Source organism: Mycteria americana, chromosome 7 (genome assembly GCF_035582795.1).
Source record: "Mycteria americana isolate JAX WOST 10 ecotype Jacksonville Zoo and Gardens chromosome 7, USCA_MyAme_1.0, whole genome shotgun sequence".
NCBI lineage: Eukaryota > Metazoa > Chordata > Aves > Ciconiiformes > Ciconiidae > Mycteria > Mycteria americana.
The window spans coordinates 29178382-29190488 of record NC_134371.1 but is presented as its reverse complement, the minus strand read 5'-3'; the positions used below and the strand labels follow the sequence as shown (position 1 = coordinate 29190488).

General features: G+C 46.0%; 1 long non-coding RNA gene across 2 annotated transcripts; it reads left to right on the top strand.

Annotated features, from left to right (window-relative positions):
• The first annotated feature begins 1630 nt into the window (after positions 1–1630).
• LOC142413133 (uncharacterized) lies at positions 1631–11127 on the top strand. Of its 2 annotated transcripts, XR_012776678.1 has the most exons (4): positions 1633–1746; positions 8908–8995; positions 9439–9573; positions 10087–11127. It is a non-coding gene; the product is annotated as an uncharacterized LOC142413133 (long non-coding RNA). The 2 variants fall into 2 exon arrangements; XR_012776679.1 differs by lacking the exon at positions 8908–8995 and having other exon boundaries at positions 1631–1746.
• The last annotated feature ends 980 nt before the right edge of the window (positions 11128–12107 follow it).

Here is a 12107-nt window from a genome sequence, read left to right as displayed (position 1 = left end):
AAGAGGGGAGTGCTTAACCCCCACAGCATCATTCCCTGTTCTAGAGGAGAAATACAAACCTTTTCTCACCCTTCCACAACTGATGAGTAAGAAAGCAGCAGGGATTCCTCTCCCAAATAGTCACTGCCTGTAATGGCCAGGGACAAGCAAAATACCCCAGGACCCAAGCCTTGGTCATAGGAAGCGGCTCAAAAACCCACTAGAGAAAAGTTACGGTGGTCTTAGCATCCTGTGACGCTTCAAACTCTGACTGTCCTTCCTTGGAGGCTAAGACCCACAAGAGCCCCCAAGTCCAAGATGAGTGTACTGTGAATGTCTCACAGGAGATATATTTCACATGTGGGATACCACAGACCTGCTCATATCCTTGTGGAGTCCAGCTCATCTTAGCATAATTCCCACTAGCATGCTGGTCCGACTGCCTGTCAGCTCCCTCCAGTGAGTGCCTAGTGTTTCTGTCCTCTTAGGTGACATGATGTAGGTTTACTCCTGCAAATGAGGGCACAGGACTCCGACAAAGGAATAAGTAAGTGCCACTTCATACTGAATCGTAGCTGCATGCTTGGGTTGCAGTCCTGGATTCGCATTTAGCACATAGCACCTTCTAGATACAACCTCTGGGATTTTTTTGCTGACTTCAGGCTGGCACTGGCTGAAACCTGTACTCCATCTCTTGTTGGGGAAATGGTGTGCAATTCTGGCTCCCAGTCTGATGTTCTTCCACGTGCAAAGTGGTTCTCAGACAAGCAGTCAACAGAATTGCCATATGAGTAAAGGCTGCTTGTAGGCAGAAGGGTTGTAGGATCAGGTCTCTGATGGCCATTTTTGTTGAAAACAAATGCTTTTATTTTTGTTTTATATCTCCTTAAAAACATGAGCACCTGTAAGACAGCACTCCTGAGCAAGCTAACAAAAACATGCTGCCTGACCACAGTTCACTGTGTAGGGTGGTGGGAAAAGGCTTCAGCAGGAAAGCGGTTTCATTATCAAATATCTGAAAACCTTTTATAGTTGCTTTAAGCAACCTCTGTTCTTGCCTTTCGGTGAAACAATTACCATGATGCAGTCTGTCACTGGGCTGGCTTTGAATCGTTCTGCCCAGTTGTGTGATCTGATTTGATGTAAAGCTTAGAGTTCTCGATCTTTATTTCCCTGCTCTGTCTCCTTTCTCATCACCAGGAGCTTTGGTTCCCACCCCCCCCACCCCACTCTGCAGATTGTGTAATTCCCCACAAGGGGATTATACTTTCGGTGTGTTTACAACGATGTGTTTGCTCAGAGCAAGTGCCTCCTGCTATCGCCCGATTGTGGAGTTTCACTCAAGTGGAACAAGTAATAACAGAAATATGCAGCTCTCGCTGCCTTCATTTGGCTTCTTAGGTGGCAGGGAGCAAACTGCATGCCTTTCTCCTGCAAAATGGTTAACTAGGACATGGGGCTTTGGGAGAGGAGCTAGACGAAGCATCAAATGCAGATAAATAATCCTCTTTGGCCCTTTGAACTTGGCATTATTCCTGCACCGGCTGGGGAGGGTGAGTGTTGGGAGGGAGGGGAGCCGATAGCAGCAGTAATGGGACGGCCCTCACTGTGCCTGCCTGGTGCGTACTGAAGGCTGGGGACAAAGATACGAGCCTGGCACTGGAAAGGGATGGTTTCAGTGACAGGTTGAAGAAGGTGGCAGACCATGTTTGGCCGTTGCCATGAGGGCTGGGACTGTATCTGCCCTGCAGTGAGGCACATAACAGCGTAAGGCGTTGCTTGCATGGCAGAGTGGCTTCTGGTCAGAGGGAAGGAAAGGGTGGTGGAGTGGTTAGGGCTCTGTGCTAGGCTGATTTTGATCTCTTACTGTATTCTGCTTCGCTTTCTGAGTGTAAAGATGAGACTGTTAGCATTTCTGCTACTCATGGGACTGCAAGAATGAGCTCTCTAAAGAGCTCAGAGGCTAGCTTGAGCAGGCTTAGAAAAAGATGTGGATGCACTCAAAGTCTTTCTTAAGTTTGTGTGCATGAGGAGCACCTGTGTGTGAATCTCCTGCTTCCCCTGTCCCCCAGCCCTGGGTTGTCCTTGCCTGGTTGTTGATTTTCTGCTCCATGCAGGTGGGTGACCAATTTCACCAGTAAAGCAGAGCGGGAACTGCCCTGCCCAGCAGCTCGAGAGGGGCAGTTTTAGCGCGATGCTCTGTGAGACAATAAACATCATGCGAGACATAAAGAACAGTAATTTGGCTGTTGTGCTCACTCGTTTCTGAAGGAAAAAGACCCTTTGGGGCACAGAAGGGCAGCACTTTCCTCTTCCTCTGCTGCCTGGGATGAGAAGAAGAGGAGGGAGAAATCCTCTGCGGGAAGTTGAAAAGCTGCGGCTCCGATTTGCAGCCCCTGCAAGTGGTGGTGGAGGGCACTTGTTGGTAGCAAATGGGTGCCCAGTCTAGCCTCTACCTGAGAAGTGAACCCTACCAGGAGGCCAGAAACAGCCTCAGCAATGATATCTTTTTCAAAGGAAAACATAAATAACAAAATTGAGTGCAGTGGTGTTGTTCCTTTGAATTGCTGTTTGGTGCCCTTGGGCTCTAACACGCTGGCTGGGGTTGGGAGGGGAGAGAGGGCAGCTTGTGCAAGCTGTGTTCCAGTGATAGTGTTTTAATTTCTTCGTCTTCCGTGCCTGGTTTACACGTTAACATAGTTTAATTTTAAAGTCTCTTCTCTTTTTTTTTTTTCCTTCTCTCTCTTTTTTTTTTTACAAGGTGAATGTCGAGCAGTAATGTAATGAAAAGTTGACAGGCACAGATCTTTTTTAATAACTCTTATGTTGTGTAGCTTAAATTGGTTTAACTATAGCTGAGCTGAATAATAAGCAGAAGTGAATTCATCTCATGAACCATGAATATTTTTAAGACTCCTTTGGAAAAGGTGTAATAGCTCTGCCTCTCATTCCAAAAGAATGGGACCATTGTTTGTCATACACTTTTGGTCACCGTGCGAGAGCTGGGAAGGGTGTCAGGGATGAGACACAACAAGTTGAAGTGAGATAGGAAAGCAAGTCTGTTCACCTCCAGACGGCACAAGTTTCTTCTCTACTGCACAGCGTGGAGCTGCACCAGCTCACATCAATGGGCAGTGTTGTGTTTGAGTGTGATTTGGAGAAGTGCTAAAGACCAACGTGCTTTCCAGCTCTCCTCCCCAGCACCCATCATGTGAAGCTGTAGTATAACTGTGCATGGGAGAGACCCTGGGACAGGAGAGGCAGCTGAGAGGCAGGATTAAACCGGACAGCCGTGCACACCCAGATGTTAATTATCAGGTGGAAATAAAAAGTAGAGGCTGCTCAGAGGCGCATTAGTGATGCGTGTGAGCAAGGCTAGCAGGGGCTGAGGACCCCTTGGAGGTTTTGTGGGGGAATGGTGTTGCAGATCCCAAATGGAGGGAGGGGGCCTGCGGAGCAGAGGAGCGATGCTTGGCTGCTGCGAGAAAGAAGGCAGTATCTTGTTTGTCTGGCTATAGCACAGGCAAAAGAGGCTTCCAGAGCACCAGGGGGCTGGAGGCTGAGGGACAAAAGCTGTCAGTCCTTGGCTGAAAGCTGGGGAATGGTTTCCACATAGTCAGTGGAGTACACACAAATCCCCTGTTACCCTGAACATTTTCAGGCTCTAGTGAAAAGCAAGTCTTACAAGACGAAAGCTCTTCCCATGGTCTGTCTCTGGGTTTTTCCTCTTTTCTTTTTTCATCTTCTCACTGATAATACCATTCATCTTTCTTTCATTCTTGTTTTTTTTCAGGGGTAGCTTTGTTTTTCTCAGTTTTAGCCCTTTCTTCCAAATGTTTTGTATACATTTACTTCATTATACCTCTTTGTCATCATGACAGCAGCAACACAACAGGATGAAGCATCCTTCTGACCCTCTGCTACAAACAAAATAGGTACAAAATGTCTTTCCTGTGGGAACCAAGAGAGGAAAGTGTGGCGTTGGGCAGGGCTGGTTACTGCGCTGAAATGCCCAAACTCTGCTCCGTGGGTGCATCCGCTGTGAGGTGGAGATCCCTGCGGTATGCTCCCTGTTAGCGATTTCCCCGTTTTTCAGGCTGGCATGCAGAAAGATTCCAGTGAACCCCAAAGAAAAACAGCCCCTGTGATAAAAAGTGCGATAAGGTTGCTCTATCAAGCACTTAAAATGCATCAGTTTAGGAACAGATCTTTGTTTCATCTCCTCTATGCAGATGTTTTCTTGCACAACTTTTAATAACATGGTCACACATTACTTATTCTGCCTGCTACCTTGCTCAGTGCTTGCAATGAGAGCTGATTAGAAATGTTCATTGCGCCAATTGCCACTGTAAAATATGGCTTGGATTAAAGTGATATTTTTTTTCTTGTGAAATTGTATTGATGTCCAAAACGCCTTTAATACTGGGAGTGCGTGGTTTTTAACATTAACATTTTGCATTTGCTCCCTGGCTGTAGGGTTGATTTTCCTTTGAATTGGAATGAATTTTACATTAAGGAGTTTGAAACAAAGAGGGTTGATCTAAAAATGAGACCTTTCATTTGACCCTGAGCAGTTTTTCCACCATGAACTCATTCAGAAAACAACTTCAGCATTGTGCCTTTCTCATTCCGTTTGGACTAAAAAGATGAAATGGTGAGTTCTTTTCATCCTTCAGAAACTCTGTCCTCAGAACAGCTCTGCGTTTTGGATGGGGACAGTTGATGCCCCGCACTGTGCGTAAGAGGAGTGTTCCTGCAGGAACGGTGTGTGAGTGGTGAGGGCTGTAGGGTCAGGAGACAACAGCCTCATGGAATAAAGTCATAGGCCAGGTTGGAAGATGGAAATCTCTAGCCATGCGTCTTCTGTGATGCAGAGCAAGAAGCTGAAAATATCAGCAACTGCGTCCCTCATCTTCTGAATGCAGATTGTAGGGGCTGATGTGTAGAAATGCAGATAACTTCAGTTGAAAATTTATAGGAGGTCTAGCTCGGTGTATTCAAGTCAATAAGATGCTAAATGCTTTGGAGTTCATCAGACTGATGATGCCTGGGGTATCACAAAAGCAGTTGTTACATTCAGTAGCTTTAGCTTTAATCTATGTGTGCCTCAGTTTCTCACTTTTATATAAGACAGTGCTGAGAAATGAAAAAGTTCTCAGCTACATTGGTTAGAAAACTTGAGCCAGGTTCAAGAGGAAATGAGCAGTTTTCTGTTTGTTTGAGACAGGATTTGGATATTTTGTACTAAATAATAATTAGGGTCATAAAAGTCTGTAGTGAACAATTATCCATTCAGTGAACAGGGCACGTGTTTTGGGGGAAAAATGGGAGGCAATTGGGTAATTAGACTGTACCGTAACGTGTGAGCACAAGTGGGCCTAATAAAATTTGCACAGGCAATTTTAAATCTGGCATGGCCTACTCTTTGAGCACCTGACTTGGAAACCTGAATAACTTCTCAACATAATTTTTGATGTAACACCACGTTACTGATTACAAATATTCCTGCGCAAAATTACTCTGTGCTTTCTGGCTGAAGCTCAGGCACTATAACAATCTGAGCTATAGAAGAAACAAAACAGAAAAGATGGTTATTTGGTGTTAAGAAGGGAAAATGCTGAATGGCTAGCTTGAGCAAGGGGAGAGTTGGCTGTTGCATAGTGGCTGGCTTGAGCAAGGGGAGAAGTGGCTATTGTGCATTTGTTAATCCACCCTTTTCCTTCCATTCAGAGCTGTTTCACTGAAAATCCATCCCCACAAGAAAAGAAACAGGCATGGGGGATTATTTGCTGCTTTGCAAATAGATCACTCATCTTGGCTGGTCAGACAGCTTAGCAGGAGACCCCTGACAGCATGCACAGTGGTGATGAGGCTTTGCTTGCACCCCTGGTACGGTGGAGCCAATTACCCATCCCTGCTGCAGTATTTGTGGAGTGGAGGGAAGGCAGCATGAGCCACGTCCCCGCTCCCAGTGTGCAGCGTGTGGGGTGCAGGCAGCCTGTGCCACGCTCCCGTGGCTGCTAACAGCAGATGCCTTTACATGCCCCTGCAGCAGTGACCATGCAGCTATAGACCAGCTCCCTCGCTGGGTGAAAATGTTTCATCTCAAATAAACACTTGTCTCATTATCTGGCTGTGCTAGCTTTGCACTATCTGGTTACTGCCTGGCTTGGAGACACCTGTTCTGTGTCCAAGCATTTTAGAGAAAAACTATCCAAAGCTGTCAACAGATGTAAAAAGGCTGCCTGTTTCCATGGGAACGTGCTCCACTGAGCCCTGAGTATAATAAGCTGCTCCCCACGCTGCAGAAACACTGGACATTGCTGGAAGAGCTAGGGGAATTGTTCACCGGACTAGTCTAGAGACACAATTCCCTTAGGTGGCTGTCCTGTTTGAGCGGTGTTCAAAGAGGATGTCTGTGGGAAGACAGTGCTGTCTCTTGGCAGTGCCCGTGGAGAGGATGGACGTGCGTTGCAGATGTCCTTGTGGCAGGAGGGGAGGACAGGATGGTGGTGTGGGTGCCTATGCTGGAGGAGCGGTGCGTGTGCACTGGCTGCCACTGGGCTTCTCCGTGCACTTGCTCCCTCTGGAGCTTGGCACCTCCAGATTCTCAGAAGTGCTGTGTGTCAGGGATGGAAGAGTCAGGGATAAAATCATGTGGGCTGCTAAAAAATCATTCTGGGTAAGAATTTTTTAGCCATGGGTTCTACATCTCTTTTCAGTGAGGAAGTATTGAAAGAGTTCTTGTGCTGCGACTTCAAATGTGCATCATGTCTACTTTGAGTCTGCTGTGCTCTCTGTTTCCTTCTGCTGCTGTAAGCTCTTTGGGGACAGAGGCAGGGGACACAGCTGAAGGCTCAGCAGGTCAGGTTGCATTGCATCCCTCACTGGGGAGGTTTGTCTCTTTAACCCACACTCTAGTCATCCGCACTTTTCAGCTCTTGAAGACTCCAGATCAATTCTTGAAGTTTCAGCAAAGATGAGAGATCTATGCTAATGTGTCTACTGCTTTCTTAACATGTCTTCAAAGAAAGGATGTGCAAACCATATCATGAGTGCAGAAATGACTAGGAGTCTGTTGCAGATCTGTATTAGTGGGCTGTGAGTCGTAACTCAAGGATGGAAAAGCTGAGCTGACTGCACTGGGCAACCTTTCAATTAAAACTGCCTTGGCATCAGAAATGGTTTTATGACAAGCAGCTTATGTGATGTTGGTTTTTAAAAGGGCTCTGTGGAGGTCCGGAGAATTAGAGACTTGAACTGGGATAACTGGAAGAAAGACAGAACAGGATCAACAGGCACCTGGATAAGTAGGACAGTATGTCCTTCGGAAAGGGAGGGCATCAAGCTTCACAAGTCTCTTTAGAAATCTTTGAAGGCATCAGAGAGCATGTAGACAAGGTAAATCCAGTTGACAAAATCCACTTAGATTTCTGGAAGGCTTTTGATCAGTTTCCTCAATGAAGGAGCTTAAGGAAATAAAGCCACTATGGGCTAAGCGCAAAGGTTATCTGACGGATAACTGCTTAAAAGACAGGAACCAAAAGACAGGAAGAGCCACTCACCTCTGCAAGGGAGGGAGGTCAGCAGTGGTGCTCTGCAGGGATCTCTGCTGGCAGCAGCCCTGTTCCATGTATTCATAAATGATCTGGAAGATGAGTCAAGACTGAGTGTAAAGACTGATGATGATAGTAAGGGTAGTAAAAAAGAAAGCCAACTTGTGAGACAGAGTGACTAGGCAGTTAACAGCAGGTGAAATTCAATGCAGATAAATGAAGTGATGCACATGGGGGAAAACAGTTGTTGCTTTACATGCAAAATGATGAGTTCTGAGCTGGGATCTCATTCCTCAGTGAGACTCGGGAGCTACTGGAAATTATTCTATGGAAATGGCATCGCAGAGCCTAGCAACTGTCAAAAAGCAAGAGGGTTGGTGGGAAAGGATCAGAGAACAAAACAGAGACTATAGCTAGGGCTCTGTGTCTTGTCTGCTGAGTGCAATTCTGTACCCCTATCTCAAAAATTACTTCTTGGAGCTGGGAAAGGCACAGAGAGGAGCAGCAAGTGTTGGCAACATGGGAAGCACTTGAATGTGAGGAATGATTAAATAGACTAGAAATGAACATGCAGAACAGGTGACTGCAGGTCACTAGTTGTACAATACTAATGAGTGGGAGGAGAGTTGGAACAAGATGATGTTTGCTGTCTCTTCCAGCACAAGAATTGGGGGCCATCAAACAAAACTAGCAGATGGAATATTCAAATGAAAGGTGATACTTCTTCATGAAACACATAATTAGGCTCCTTGTAGCTACCTTGAATGCTGCAAGTTCAAATAGCATTTGTATAAATTCATGGGGAGAAATCCATCAAGGAGCACTCACAAACTTCTTCTCGTGCCCCAATTGCTGGAGGCTTGGAGCAGGTATTTAAGAAATATTGGCACATTACTCTTCACTGGGTATCTTCAGGCTGGATGTTCAGGTTGATAGACCTCTCATCTGATGCAGTATAGCCATTCTTCTGTAAACGTAGGGGGGGGGTGGAAATTGAGACAAAAATGTTATTTTCACGTTGTTGGGTTTCCATTTTAATACTGTGGTGTGTGGTTGTTAACATAAAAATTGCACAAGCTCCAGATACCACTTTGTGCTGCTCATCCATTTTTTATCTAGGAGTTCATGGCCCTTTAAAAGCTTAAGAAAACAGGTTCCCCTCTCCATGAGGCTTCTGGTTTTCTTAAGTGAGATTAGACAACATGTAAAGGCATCAGACCTTTCTGCAGAGGAGAGAACAGTGAAGTGTCAAGCAGGGAAAGAAGAAAAACCACTCTTGGGAGCACTTGTCACTTCTATCTGTTATTTCAGGTGTCTCAGGCTCCTGTCATAGAGTTTCAGAGCGGTTTGTTCTGTTTATTTGATGTTGTAGACCAAAGGAAAAGGTCAACTGAGGAGGTGATAATTTACATTGGATGGCCATGATCCTAGAGGAGGTGAAAAAGTCCCACTTGCTGCTGGTGAGTGCATCTCCTAAGACCCATTCCCAGCCCAGAAGCTAGTTATCAGAGATTCATCTAGCCCAAAATAAAGCCAGCAGGAGCCAAAAGCCAGTTTAGTGCTCAGGCCTGTAGCTGAAGTGCTGTAGGGATTATTCTACAGCTTCTACAGATTTTCATTAGGAGTATTTCTGCTTTAATGCCTGGGAGCCACTATTGTGCACTGCCACTCTTAGACACTGTAGGAGAATGAAAGCAAATAAGTCTAACTGTGGAATAAGTCATCATAATGTCAGAGATACTAGGTGTAAGTATCCTGCTGATGGGATAGATATGGTTAGCCCCAGGTCAGTAAGGTGTATGATCATACAGCAGGGGACTGCTGTGTGCTTAATGCTGGGAAGGTGCTTCAGTGCACTGCAAAGTCAGGGCCTAACAATTTATCCCTGTTCAAATCTCTGCAGCTCCCTGGCAGTGCTGGTGATACATGTTCTGTGAAGTTTGGTGCCTCATCTTGGGGACCCCTGAGGGCTGGCTGCGGTGGTAGAAATCTGTGCACTGCACAGTGCAAGACATTGGCCTGAAGGAGGAGCCTGATGGTGAGATCTGTTATCCTGGGCTGCTCTTTTAAAAAGAAAAAACAACAACAAAACAGAAAGAAAATTTAAATATAATAATGAAAAAACATGTAATAAAAAGTTAGTTTTGCAGGAGGCTGACAGGGTTGGCGGAGTGTTCATTATATGCCGTATCAGTAAGTATATGAAATGTCAGTGTGAAGGGAATTCATTTCCCAGTAACAAGCATGACAGACTATTGAATTGAATGGAGAGGGTGTCTGTAGGCGACAGGGTGGTGAAGCCCTCATCAGAATTTCACTTTGATGGAGTTTACTTGAAGAGTGTGTTCGTTTTAGCTTTTAAAAGTCCAATTTTTTGCCTGAAGCAAAGACTGTGGTCAATGCTCTGTGCACAGATGTGCTGTCAAGTGGAGGCTCGGCATTCATGGGATGGGGTGCCCTGGGGACACCCCGGCTTCCCTGCTTGGCCGCAGGGGGATCGCCCCTTTCTTTTGCCCTCTTTCATTGTCCTGTTGTGTTTTGCTTCTCCCAGGCTCAGAAATCCCACAGAGTATCTGTGCTTAGCTTTCAAGGACTTCGTGCCTTCTGATGTGACTTGGAAAATCTCTTCTGGGCAAATCCTTTCCTTCCATGGGGCTCTGCTGAATTCAACACTAGCTGTGTACTGGAGAGAGGAATATCGCCTTGCTGCTGACATGCCAAGGAGCGGGGCGCACAGAACAGTGGAGTCCGTGAAGAGAGAAGGAGGGAACAAGCTGAACCACAGGGGTGCAAGCTTAAAGGGAGTTGGCAACAAGGACTAAATCTGGACTATGTATGGAGGCATGGGTCTTGTCCAAAATCTACTCTGCAGGGTCAGGCTGGAGGTGAGGATTATGCAGGCTGTGGAGATCAGTCAATACAAATGCAAATATACGCACACATACACAGCCTCTCAGTAGATGACCCTGCCAAAGGGAAGTCACATGCAGAGAGAAAAGTGTGATACGGCTTGTAATTAGGGGCTGCTCCACCCCAGAGCACAGTGCCTGCTGACGGGAGGGTTGTAGGCAGGGATGGCACATTTTGGGAGCCCAGGCTCAGCTGAGTATGAAGCTTTCACCAAACCATAGCGTTTTAAAATCCAGAATAAAACTTGCTTTTGGTCTGCCTTAAAACCAGGCTGTAGGTTGCAGCAGCTCAGCAAACTGAACTCTCTTCAGTGAGCCTCAAGAGGAGGCAGTGGTGGAGGGGAATTACCCCTGCAGGCATTGCCTGCAGATCAGAGTGTGCAGTGTTACTGCTGGAAAGCCTTTAGTTCAGCTAGAAATCCTGCTGAGTCCTCCCCCGTAATAGTCCCTCTCTCTTCCTTGGACCCTGCCCTCTCAAATCCCCTACTGTCATTAAGTGCCACCCAACCTGCGGTGGCAGAGGTTTCCAAGCAGGGACCCTCCAGCGTTGCGTCTTTCCTGTAGTTTTCTTCGTTAAAACCATTCTGGATACCCATCATCCTGGTTTTCATTAGGGCTGTACCTTTTTCGTTCCTCCCACTGTCTTTTGGAAGAGCATGACTGCCCTGCTGGGCAACCTGCTTTATCTGGGCATGAGCTGAGCTCAGTATACAGCCGGATGGATGAAACTCAATGTTCTGTGTTACAAAAGTCAGACCAAGGGACTGTTGGGTCTGACACATCTCAGATGGTGAATGTATAGCTCTAGGATGAATGCTCTGCAAATGACACTTTTTTTAGGTAAAGGTATTAGGTAAAAAAAAAAAAGGAACTGAGAGGCAGGAGTATAAAGATGGAAGTCCTCCAAAAGAGAGACATTTATTGCTCTGTGACTTAGAAAGTAAGACTTAGTATATGTTTTTTTTATATTGGTACAGGAGTCTGCTCAGTAATTGGTGCTGCCCTATTATTGCAACAGAATTAATTGCACAGTGGCTATTACTAAGCACTGGGGATCTGCACCAAGCAGTGATGGACGAAACAGCTGAACATCAGTAACCTTCAGATCTGGACCGGTGTGGGAGTTCTTGGCCACGAGGCTCTTCCCTTGTGATTGAACAAGAAAATGGAAGACCTGAGAATTAAAGGCTGAAACAAATGACAGTATTCAAATGTTACAATGTGATTTTTAAATTAATATCTGCATCCCCTCTGGGCTACCTGCATAGGCAGTACTGGCTGTCTCATTCAGTGTTCATGCCAAGGGCTAGAGCACCTTCACTTTGCTTTTAAGTCCTTTGATATATCATATGAGGCACACTGATTAAAAAATGGAGGGGAAAAAAAAATGAAAAAGAGTGCAGCAGGACCCAGGACTATGGAGGGTCAGCAGGTTTTCAGCCAGCGACATCAGTGCTGCAAATGTTTTGCTGCCAATGTGGCCTTTCTCTGTGGCTGGTGTTGGCGAATGGCTCGGTCGTACAAGGTCTCTCCAAGGTGCAGAGCTCAGGTAGCCGGAGGCTCTCCTGCTCCCAAACACAGCTGGAAACAGAAGAAGGAGTATTTGAAGCTAGATTTAATATGGATTTTGGAGAAAATAAAATGTACTCAGCTATTTGGACAG